The sequence below is a fragment of the Marmota monax genome, unplaced genomic scaffold, assembly GCF_021218885.2.
Source record: "Marmota monax isolate L192 unplaced genomic scaffold, Marmota_monax_Labrador192_F-V1.1 WCK01_AAM20220418_F8-fsc00026, whole genome shotgun sequence".
Lineage (NCBI taxonomy): Eukaryota > Metazoa > Chordata > Mammalia > Rodentia > Sciuridae > Marmota > Marmota monax.
The window spans coordinates 11,183,928-11,196,075 of NW_026693108.1; positions in this window are offsets into that span (position 1 = coordinate 11,183,928).

Consider the following 12,148-nt stretch of genomic DNA (forward strand, 5'->3'; position numbering starts at 1 on the left):
AGGCAGCCTGGGGGAGGTGGGGAGGCCGCAGGCAGTGGGCAGGAGTTGGGGGGGTGAGGCTTGTGCTCCTGGGTCACTGGCTACGCCTGGGGAAGCGTTCTCTCCCGTGACCTCCCCTTCAGTTTCTTCCCATCCTTTGCTGAACATACCCTCCCACCCCCACCCCACCCCCCCACCCCCACCTCCTGAACGTGTCTGTCCACCCTAGCTTTGTCCACCCCTTGGGTATTAGTAACATGGACCACTCCCTACCTGGATCTTACTCAGAAAGTCCAAAAGGCTTGACTCATCTTTGTTCTAAATGACAAGCAGTTCCTGGTTAAATGTACTGAACAGGACTTAGAGAACAAAATAAGGACACTAGAGTACCCAAGCATTTATTCAGTCAACGTGGTAGTGCATGCCTGTAAGCTCAGAGGCTGAGGAGGCCCAGGTAGGAGGATCACAAGTTAGAGATCAGTCTTGGCAATTTAACAAGATCCTCAGCAACTTAGTGAGGCCCCTGGGTTCAATCTCCAGTACAAAAAAAAATGTATTAGGCACATTCTCTGAAAGAGTGACCATAGGGAGTGGCTACAGAGTGTGACCGACTCTCACTCCTGCTCTGGAGGAATTTGTGGGATAGCCAGAGACGCAAGTATGCACAACTTAAAGTGATGAGTGCTGAAGTGGAAGGTTTGTAAGGTGCCCAGGAACACCTGGGGATGGTGGGATGGGGAAGGCTTCAAAGAGGAGGTGACGCACAACTCACTCAGCAGCAAGGTACAATTGGGGTTTGGACCCTGCCAGAATCCAAGGACCCACCAAGCGGTTCTATGCACGGAATCGCTTCTCTACTCAGTGCTTCTATTGCATGCTTGTGTTTTAAGAGAAACTATCGGAAAATGAAAGGCCATCAGCAGGGTTCTGCAGACCTCCATGCTGTAGGTCTCATGCCATTGATGTGTCTTTGTGTGTTTCCTGTGGCTTTGTCCTCATATAATGCCCCTGATGTTTGAAAACCCGTGTCATAGCCGGGTGCGGTGGCACACACCTGTAATCCCAGCAGTTTGGGAGGCTGAGGCAGGAGGATCTCCAGTTCAAAGCTAGCCTCAGCAACTTAGCAAGGCACTTAGCAACGCCGTAAGACCTTGTCTCTAAATAAAATATAAAAAAGGGCTGGGGGTGTGGCTCAGTGGTTGAGCACCCTGGGTTCAATCCTCAATACAGGAAAAAGAGAAAACTTGTGTCATAGAATGTGTTAGGATAGTGTCAGGTAGAAAGCACTGCTTATTTACTCAGACCTGCTCAAACAACAGAGGATGTCGGGAAGCAACTTTAGCTATGAGATCTGTCCAAAGGAATTAGCCAGGCACCATGACCCACACCGTAATCTCAGCTAATCAGAAGGCCAAAACAGGAGGATTGCAAGTTCAAGGCCAGTTTGGGCAATTTAGTGAGACCTCTGTTTTCTTCAATACTACCCTGAAACCAGGCCTGGTGGCACATGTCCGTAAACTTGAGAGGCTAAGACAGCCTCCAGGCCAGCCTCAGTAAATTAGGGAGACTCTAAGCATCTTAGTGAGACCTGTCTCAAAATAAAAAATAAACAGGGCTGGGGATGTAAGTCAATAGTAGAGCACCTTGGGTTCAATCTCCAGTACCACCAAAAAAAAAAAAAAAGGAAAATGCAAAGATGTTAAAACATTGTACTTTTAAATTCATCAGTAAACAATATAAAATAAATTTTAATTTTTTTAAATTTGTTCTAATTTATTATGATGACGGTAGAATGCATTTTGACACATCGTACACAAATGGAGCACAGCTTCTCATTCCTCTAGTTGTCCATGGTGCAGTCACTCCAGTAGTGGAATCATACATGTGTATAAGGCAATAGTGTCTGTGTCGTTCTATCGTCCTTCCCATCTCCACAGCCCTACCTCTCCCCTCACCCGCCTCTGCACAATCCAAAGTTCCTTCATTCTTTCCTACCCTCATCCCCTACTATGGATCACCATCCACTTACCAGAGAAAACATTCGGCCTTTGGTTCTTTGGGATTGGTTTATTTCACTTAGCATGATATTCTCTTGTTCTATCCATTTACCTGCAAGTTCCACAATTTTCTTCTTCTTTAAGGCTGAGTTATATCCCATTGTGTAAATGTACCACATTTTCTTCATGCATTCATCTGTTGAAGGGCACCTAGGTTGGTTTCATAGTGAATTGAGTTGCTATAAACATTGATGTGACTGCATCACTGTAGTGTGATGTTTTTAAATACTTTGGGTATAAACTGAGGATTGGGGTAGCTGGATCAAATAGTGGTTCTATTCCAAGTTTTCTGAGGAATATCTATACTGCTTTCCAGGGTGGTTGCACCAATTTGCAGTCCCACCAGCATTGTATGAGTGTGCCTAAAAACACTTTTTGCAAACTTTTGCCATTAAAATTAGGAAGAGATGAAAACAAACATCACCAGGATTTCATTTCAAATGTCTACTGTTGCCAAAATAAGGAATACTGTTAATCATCAATACTATGTAATTTTCCAGGCCCTCAAGATTAGAGTCTGAACATCCAAATCAAATTAAAGAAGTGTGACATTTATTGTGTATGATTTGAACAAAAAACTAATTTGTTAATGGCTGTCCTATAAATCTCTACTATGGGTAATTTTTTTCCCCAAAAGTGTATTTATCTCTCCCTCTAAAGTTGTTATACTTCTGGTCAGCAGATTACAACTAGTAAATTCATAACAATGGCTTATTGTTATGTGATTGCCAATGAGAGCTCAGTATTTCATTTTCTGTAAGCTCAGCAACTATTTTAAAAACAAGACTTAATTATAATTTTTTTGTTTGTTTTGTCAGCGATGGGAATTGAACTCAGGGCTTTTGTACATGGTAGGCGAGCATACTACCACTAAGCCACATCCAAGGTTTAATATTTTTGCAACTTGTAAGTCTACACATGATTTTCTTGTTCTAAAAAGAATATGCAATAACACACACACACACACACATACATATATATTATGGATATGTATGTATATATTATATATGTAATTTAGTTTTTTTGAGATTTTATCACCCAGGTTTTTGTAACTCCAGATAGTAGCTCTAAAAATGGGCTTTAAAAATGACTGTTACTAGCCAGACACAGTGGTGCATGCCTCTATTCCCAGTGGCTTGGGAGGCCGAGGCAGGAGGATCGTGAGTTCAAAGCCAGCCTCAGCAATTTAGCAAGGCTCTAAGGAATTCAGTGAGATTCTATTTCTAATAAAATTCACAATAGGACTGGGGATGTGGCTCAGTGGTTGAGGGCCCCTGAGTTTAATCCCCAGTACACCTCCCCCACCCCAAAAAAAAGACTTAATAATTTTCAGGCACTTATTCAAACATTTCCCCCTATTTCTAAAATACATTAAAAAATAATGTGACTGTTTTCTCAAAGGGTTTTCCAGGGATTACACCCTTCAAGTAAAGTGATCCTGAGCTCAGTCTGTTTGTCAGTTTCGTTAAGTAGGAGGTTGCTTGTCTTGGTCTAAATATTCCTCAGCAAGGCCCCGTAATGCAGACAGCGATGTTGCTCAGGAGCTCTCCGATGGGGGACCTTTCTACTACAGAGAAAGAAGTCTAAGAAAAACGGGTCCGTCATGTTAGACTTAATGGTGGGAGGTTTTAAGAAAATACTTGGTGGGCTTGTGACTTTTCTTGGGTAACAAAGTGTAATCTGCAAATCACTGGGCTCTCTGAGGGGTTTTGCAGATTCTCCCACTGCTCCTCAAAAGAAGGACGGCACCCGGGCTCTTGACCCCATGCTCCCTGTTTGTTTCTCAAGATCTCATTAGTAACCCTGGACTAATTCTATTTAAGAAACTTGCTCAGTTCCTTGTGGTTTACTGATACTCTTCTTTCAGAGGTGAGATGTATATATTTGTGGCCATTAGCTTGTCTCACTAGAGAAATGAAGAAAGATAGTTTCATTTTCTCATGCAACTGTGAAGTGGGTTAGAAGAGTATTTAAGAATTAGGTGACCAAGTCTTTGAGACATTCAACTGAAACGTAGTAGGCCGTTGTCAAGATTTTGTCAACCAGGCATGGTGTTGCTAAACCTTGAGGAAATTGAAGTGCATGTTTTTTTTTTATTTTTATTTTATTTTTTTTCCCAGTACTGGGAATTGAATTCTAAAGCACTGTACCACTAAGCTACAAACCCAGCCCTTTTTATTTCTTATTTGAGACATCTTGGTGATGTTTGCTTCCATTTCTTCCTAAGTGCTTTGACCTGACCTTGAATTTGAGATCTTCCTGCCTCAGCATCATAAAGAGTTAAAAAAAATGCAATTTGAGCTCTGGCGACCAGACCCACCCTGGATGGTGTATGTGGTCATGACGCGTACATTGTGACATAATTTTCTGGGTGTTCTCTAGTAGTCGGAAAATCATGGGAATGTGCCTGTCCTGTTTGTTATGTAAGTGGCTCTATCTAGAGTCTGTGAAGATTTACGCTTGTTTCTTGCTTGGAGAGAATCTATGCATGAACGGGCTTTGAGGAATATTTGTAATGCAGCTGGGAGCCAGTTAGGGAACTGGCACGGGGAGCTCTCTGCACATATGGACAAAGGATAACTGCCACAGCAGAGGCGCACGCGTGTGGGACTGGAGTACCAGGAATGACCCAGGACATGGGAAACGGAGCTGCTCTCACTTGCTGCCACGTGGCTGGCAAGGCAAATCCCCAAGATGAGCCTGCCAGAGCATTTTTAGGAAGAGGAGACGTCTACACCGCTGGTTTTTTGGCGGAGTGTGTGCCAAGTGCAGGTTGTATGGTAGGCAGCGGGGCTGATGCCAAGTTTCCCTGTGGTTGAAGGAGGAAGGGGAGAGGAGGGAAGACATGCAGACAGCAAAGATGGGGTAGAGAGAAGCCATGAGCTGAGTGCTGGGCTCCCCAACCTCCCACCACAGCCCACAACTGGGCAGCCCTTGGTAGGAGATGCTCAGCTTGGAATCTACTGCCATTCCTGATCATTTTGTCACTCAAGGGCGGTGGGGGTCACAGGTTCAGGGACACACCTGTAACCCATTCTGCACACTGACTGGGGGCCCTGGTCTAGTGAATGCAGAGTGGAAAGATGGAGATCATAGGGCCCTTTGAGAATCTAATGGAAGTTATGGACCCCCCTCTCCAGAGACACCTCAAATGCACACAGTTGGTATCCTGCCCTCAATACAAAATGATTCCTGATAATGCTCAAGTCTACTTCCAGACCTCAGGATAAGAACTCCTATTTCAGATCATGAATCAAAGAAAGAGTGTTGGTGAAGAAATGAAGACAATCCAATGCTATGGCACACACCTTAATCCCAACAATTTAGGAGGCTGAGGATGTCAAGTTCAAGGCCAGCCTCAGCAATTTAGCAAGGCCCTAAGCAACTTAGCAAGACCCTGTCTCAAAATAATAAACAAAGGGCTTTGGGATGTAGATCAGTGGTAGAGGTCATCTTGGTTCAATCCCTAGCAACAAACAAACAGACAAAGTCATGTGGGAAAACTCATCAACTAGGATTTAAAAAATCCATCTAAAGAAGGTTAGAATCACAGACTCTTTTTCAAAGATCATTTCTATAAAGTTCCGGCTTTGGAAATGGTTCAAATGCTGGGGATACCAAGCAGAAAATATCCAGGCCAGGTAATTAGATCCAAACAATTTAGCAAATTGCAATGGTTGAGCAGATTGCAGAACTCCATGTTGGTCTATTTTAAAAAGTTTTAATGTTAACTTGCTCAGGATGATTATTTGGTAAGTACTTCAATGGCACAAGTTGCATTTTTGAATTCCTCCTTTCCAAACATTTTTCAAAGTGAACCTCTAATTTCCTTGGTGTGCTTAGCAGAACAGGGTGGTGTGGTGAGTGTGCTCTTGCATGGACTGCCACGTTGGAGGGGGACTGCTTGAGCTCTTATTGTCCCTAGGGCTCTCTGCTTGGTTCATAATCAGTCTAATTAACTTGGCTTCACTTGCCCAAGTAAGCCCATATGTACCCTCAAAGCACCTATATTGCGGAAATCACACACACCCCAAGGAAGACACTCAGGGCTAAATGCCTTATCAGCTATTTCTGAACCAAAATAAAAATCAGATCTCAATGGTGAGTGAGGTACAGAGCGTCAATATTACCTTGACAAATGCATGACTTCTGTTAGCTTAATCTCAGGTCTCACATCATGTAGAAACTCTGTCTCCTTGCAAAATACAGCCTGGAGGGAAATTTTGCCAGGGTTGTGCTCTGGTGAGTTAATATGCATTTAAACAGTTTTATGACAGATTATTTACCAACGAGAACAGAATGCCTTGGCACGGGAATGCCTTTGAGGGAGCTGTTCTATTGCACTGGCTACCTTTCAAATTCATGACCACGGAATAGCAGATTCTCTCAAATTCTTCCCTCTACTGGTGAGACGGGAGAACTGGCAAGTAGGTGAGATTAGGTTGCCCTCTGGTGTCTGCCAACCCAAAGGAAAGTACTAGAACTCTGGGAGGCACCGAGATGTACAAGGAAGATCAAGAGAAAGATGGAGAGGTGGCGAGGTTGGGTAATGAACAGGGAGCGTGGAGACGAACATGGCGTGCCATACCCATTGGTCCTCTTCCCTCTGGTGAAGGACAGTGACAGGATACTGCCCATCCCATCCTGACCTAGGGGAGAGCCATGCCTCCAGGTTATTTGCCTGGTCACTTTGGTGCCGTTAGCTGTGATGGGGAAGAGTGGGCTCATCGAGGGATCAGGCTTGGCCTTTACCTTTGGGGAACCAATGGAGAGGAAAGCTGAGCGACGCTAATCATATCTCCCTCCTTCAAGTTTGGCAGAATGGGGAAATTCCCTGGGGAGGAAGCCCTTAACCTTGGGGTCTCTCTTGGTGATTTTGGTGTTATTAAAAGCTCAGGGATGATCCAGGGGATTTGTGAGTTGTCCACCACAGGGAGGTCTTCACACCGAGCAGAGGCTCTCTCTCGGAAGCCCCCTTAAGAGCATCTAGACTTCCAGCTGGGTGCTGTGGAAGGAGGATTGAAAGTTCGGCCTCAGTAACTTAGTGAGAGCCTATTTAAAAAATAAGACAAAATAAAATAAAAATAGAAAGAATTGGTGATATAGCTCAGTAGTAAATACCCTTGGGTTCAATCCCCAGTACCAAGTAAATAGATAAATAAACAAACACAAGGGTAGACCAAAAGAGGGAGGCGGGGATAGCTTTAACTCATCCCTGATGACCTGAGAATTGCAGCTTCTTATCTGGGAACTCACCTCCTAGGAGAGACAGAATTTCCATTCCCTTTAGGGGTTGCCACCAATGTCCCAAAGGGCATGGGGCCCTCCCTCTCTGGCCCTGCAGTGTAGGGTTCTCAGGCTTGGTGCCCTGGTGGCGGGCAGGGATGACAGTACCATTGCTCTCTGAAGCTCCTCTTTCTCCCAGTTCCCCCTCTGGCCCCTTGCCAAGCTCCACCCACTCTGTGTTTGCCAGGACACTGGAGCAGGGTCTGATGGGTTCAGCCAGTCCACTAAATTTGGGATTATTTGGGGTCAATCTGTGTCATTGCTCCTTTGGCTTTGGTGCTGGAATCCAACCCAGGACCTTCTGCATTCTACCCGAGCTATACCCCAGCTGCTTTCATTTTTTATTTTGAGGCAGGGTCTAGCTATGTGGCCTAGGCTGGCCTCAAATTTGTGAGCCTCCTGCCTCAGCCTCCTGAGTCACTGGGATTGCAGGCTGCACCACCGCACCAGGCTCCAGCTTATTGATTTTTGATGCCTGACACAACAGCAGGAATCAGTCTCCTTGCCATTCACTATGGAAAGTCAGTGGGAAATCATTGATGACTTTCTTATAGAAACAACTGATGACTGCCTGTTCAAAGAAGCTGGTGGCAAGCTAGGGCCAGAACATGGCTGGGTTTGGGCAGAAGCATGAGGCAGTGGAACATCCCAACACCTCAGGATGAGAGGAGATATTGAGCCATGGAAAGGAATCCTCCCGGCAGCTCAGCTTAGCTCTGCCAATACTGGGCGTGAGGCGGGGCTGCAAAGTACCCTTGGGAGGGGGCGCCATCAGGAGATGCTTCTTTTGTTGATTCACCTGGGAGTCCTAGTTGCAAAGCCAGTAGAGCTGGGAGTTCTGAGGTACTCCCCAGGCCAGCAGAGCCCCTGCATGAAAGAGGGATGACATTCTTGCCCTAACACCCAGGAAACTCAAGACAGGTGGCTACTGACTTTGCGTGTGTGTGTGTGTGTGTGTGTGTGTGTGTGTGTGTGTGTGTGTGTTTGGCAGAATGGGGGGTGGGGCATTGAACCCAGGGGCACTTTTGCCACTGAGCTATATCCCCAGTTTTGGTTTGACAGCGTCTCACTAAGTTGCCCACAGTGGTCTTGAACCTGCGATCCTGCTGCCTCAGATTCCCAAGTCATTGGGATTAAAGGTGCCCACCACCGGGCCTGTCTTGCAACTGACTTTATTATTGGCTTTTTGAGTAGAGGACATGAGTGTGGATGGAAAGTAAGAAGAGACAAAAGGAAAACGGTTCTACTCAGTGACCATGGAGGAAACACAGGTTAGGGGTAAGGCTGAGGATACTATGCAAGACCATGTAAGAGAATATAGGTGAGAAGTTCAGGGGAGAAAAGAAAGCCAGCAGAATAATTTTCCAAGAGAACTTATTTATGGATTTGAAAATTATTTTATTTAGCTTTTATGCAACTGAAACAGCAGCAAGTGAAATGGTGGTCATTTCTTCAAGCTCTTTTCAGTAAGCAAAGGGTTACCTAGAAATTGGGTCCAGAACCCCACTGAGCACTTTCCACTTCTACCCTTGGAAATTCTCAGGTGAGACCTGCTTAGGCTGGTGAATATGAATGGTGGGAGGGGGTTGCGGTGCAGGGTGGGGGGGCTGGCTTTTATGGGAAAGAAGCTGCAAACAGGATATTCTGAGTCCAGGGTGTGTGGGTGTGGGTGTGATATCACCCGCTTTGTCCAGGTGTCCACCAGGTGGTCTGAGCCTTTGAACTGTGGTTTTGGAGTTCCCATCCACCTCCACCCACTTCCCCTGAGTTTGCTCCTTCAGAGGAAGTGGCTTAATTTATCCTGCCCTAGCACCAGCTCTGTCTCTACCCTTAGTGATCTTTTCTAGAAAAAGATTTGGTGAGAGTCATTGTATCCAGACAGGTTGTTCACTTTGGCTTCCCTTATTTATTTATTTATTTATTTATTTTGGGGTAAAAATAGGAGCTATATTGCTACATATCAATTATTTGGCTGAATCTCTTTCCTCCCCCACCCTCTGCCTTTCTTTGTGAGTCAAAGCTCTTTTGTATTACCTGAGCAAGGAAATGAATTACCAAATGAGACAGACACAGTCTATTCTAACGGTTAGCGATAAAAAGAAGAAAAAATTGTGTGTGTCTGGCTGATACTGACTTTCCGAAAGTGCTCACTTGCAAACCCAAACCATAAGCTGGGAAATGGGAAAGATGAAAAGCCAGTCCTTGGTGTTCCCGAGTGCACATCTTCTTAGACCAAAACAAAAACAGAATTTCCTGTTTTGATTTCACATTCTGCATTTGTAAAACAAAGTAACTAGCTCGACCCCCCTGTCAGTACTGCTGTGCGGAGTTATTGGTTAAGCTTTACCAGCCTGACTTCAGAGCTATGCCTTAGAGCCTGGTGGGGGTGGAGGACAGGGGACAGCAGGTAAATCCATATAAGGAAAAGCTGTATGTGTTCTGGGGCAGGCTGGGCTACTAAATTTAAGCCCCTCTGAGGCCTCATCTTTTCCTTTATCTAACGTCTCAGATAACAATGCCCTTGTCAAGAAAAAATGTTTTTAAAAAAGTTAAAAACCAGCAGATGAATATATGTGCGCTTGCCCGGTCCTCCTGCTGCATCTTCTACCTTGCCGACTGACCGGCTTGCAGCCTGGCTGGGGGATCACTAGTCCTAGATTTGCATGGAAAATGCAGCGTGTGCACAATGGAGCCCTCCAGGTTTGTAAGGGCAGCCGCGAAGCCAGTTTACAGCCCATGATAACAGGTCTCCCTCGCTGCCATTACAAGAAGTGTCTTCTGTCCATGAAATGGTGGGCGCCCGCGGGAGGTCCAACAATGCAGATTTTAATCAGAAAATTTAATTTTGAAGACCATTCGCAGTTTGTGCACGGTGAGAAATGTTTCCCACTGCATGGACTTTCAGGACTGGGCTCTGAGCAAGAGCAGTTTCAATTTATATCACACCTTTCTCTGCAAACAATACCCCGAAGCACTTCCTGGCAATGGGGAAGACACTGCAGACATCTTTCTTAAAACGACCCACGATATTTATTTGGAGCAATTAAAAGAAGCGGCGCCTTGCCTGTGATCGGGTTTGGAGGTGGCGGTGGGGTTGCAGGGTCCCAGCACCAGTCCCTTCCCCGAGGGCGGCTGCACCCGGCTCGGCTCTCCGCCCGGATCTGCTCCCTCCCCAGGCAACTTTCCGCCTGGGCTCCTTCTGTTTTCCCAGGTGGCTTGTAGACTCGGGAAGAGGAGCCTGTAATGGAAATGTTGACAGAGCCTTTTACACTAAGAGCCCTCGCAGGAGCTGTTGGAAGGCAGGCTGGCCCCCGCACGAGTGGCTGGGTGGGGTGTTTACTGCGGCCACTCTTCCCCAGCAGATGAGAGCTGTCCTGGGTCAGCTCCTGTGGGGCAGTCCCCGGATGACCTAGAGAGATGCCAGCCCTGGACCAGTGTGCTGTGCTTGGGCATTGGCTGGGTCCAAGGGTGCACGGCTGATTTTTCTGGAAGGGGGAGCAGGAGGATATGGTGGGGGACATCAAGTATAAGCTGGTAAGAGCAGGTCAGAGTGGGGTCTAAGGGAGAGTCCAAACCTAAGCCTGGCATGGAACCCCTTCCCAGTTGAAGCAGGCACTCATACCTGTTGATGCTGAGGTCCAGCAGGGCTGGGGTAAGGGACAGGAAGGACCTCCAGAGCTAGAGCATCTCGGTCCCTAGAAGAGCTGGGGAAGACTCTGTCCACCTAGCTGTCCCCTGGTGCCCTCCTGGGCCCTCTCCCCTTCCTCCTGCTATCCTTTGTTAATAGGGTCTGCATCTCAGAGATCCCTTATCCTCCCCTCCCACCTCTTCTCTGGTTCACCCACAGTGAACACCCTTTCAGTGGGGAGTCCAGGTGTGGGGCTTAGATGGCAGCCTCCCAGCCCTTTCTCCGTGGCAGTGTCTGTCAGGGGACACTAAGATGAGACGGTGAAGGCTCTGTGCCAGGCTGGTGGATGGGCAGAGCCGGATTAGCAATAATAGCATCTGCCATTTATTGTGCGCCTGCTCCAGCCAGGGTCTTTGAGGTACATTGTCACATTGAATTCTTGCAACAATCCTGAGAGGTTATTTATTTACCCAGGAGAAATTTGAGGCTCAGAGAGGTTGAGTAATGTGCTTCACTGAGGCCACAGTTAGGTAGTGGCTGTGGACCCTCTCCCAAGCCTGCTCACTTTCTGCTGCAAAGAAGCTCCAGCAGGGCTCGCGGGGCACCCACTCCACTAGGATTCTCTCAGGAGGGGGCGGTTGGGTTGCAGGGTCCCAGCACCAGGCAATGTGGAGGACATTCTGGAAAGGCGAGTGGAAGGTCAGTTCCCCGAAAGGCAGCCCAGGTTGTCCAGTGGGCAAAACAACGCTGAGGCCAACCAGAAAGCTGAGGTTTAGTCAGGGACACCAACACTCGTGATAAGTGGCCACTGCCTGGGCCCTGTTTGGACATGGATTCCGAAGCCGAAGCTAGTCTGACTGTTGGAAAGGATATGGGGTTGATTAGCAAGGTCTGCGTTAAACCAGGGAGAAGGGAGTGGCATGCATTTAGAATGTATTTGCAATCCTTGGTTTAGACATTTCTCATTTCTGGGCTTTGAGATTTTTTTTTTTTCCATTCTGCCAAATACTCATTTTTTCCCACAGACAGAAATTGAACTCTTCCTTCCCTTATTGACCAGAGGCCTGGAGCTGTATCTGGTCAAGAGTCCTATCAGCGCCCCAAATCCCAGCGGCTTGGGCAGGAGGATTGAAAGTTCAGAAGCGAGGTGATAAGCAACTCAGTGAGACCCTGTCTCTAAACAAAATACAAAATAGTG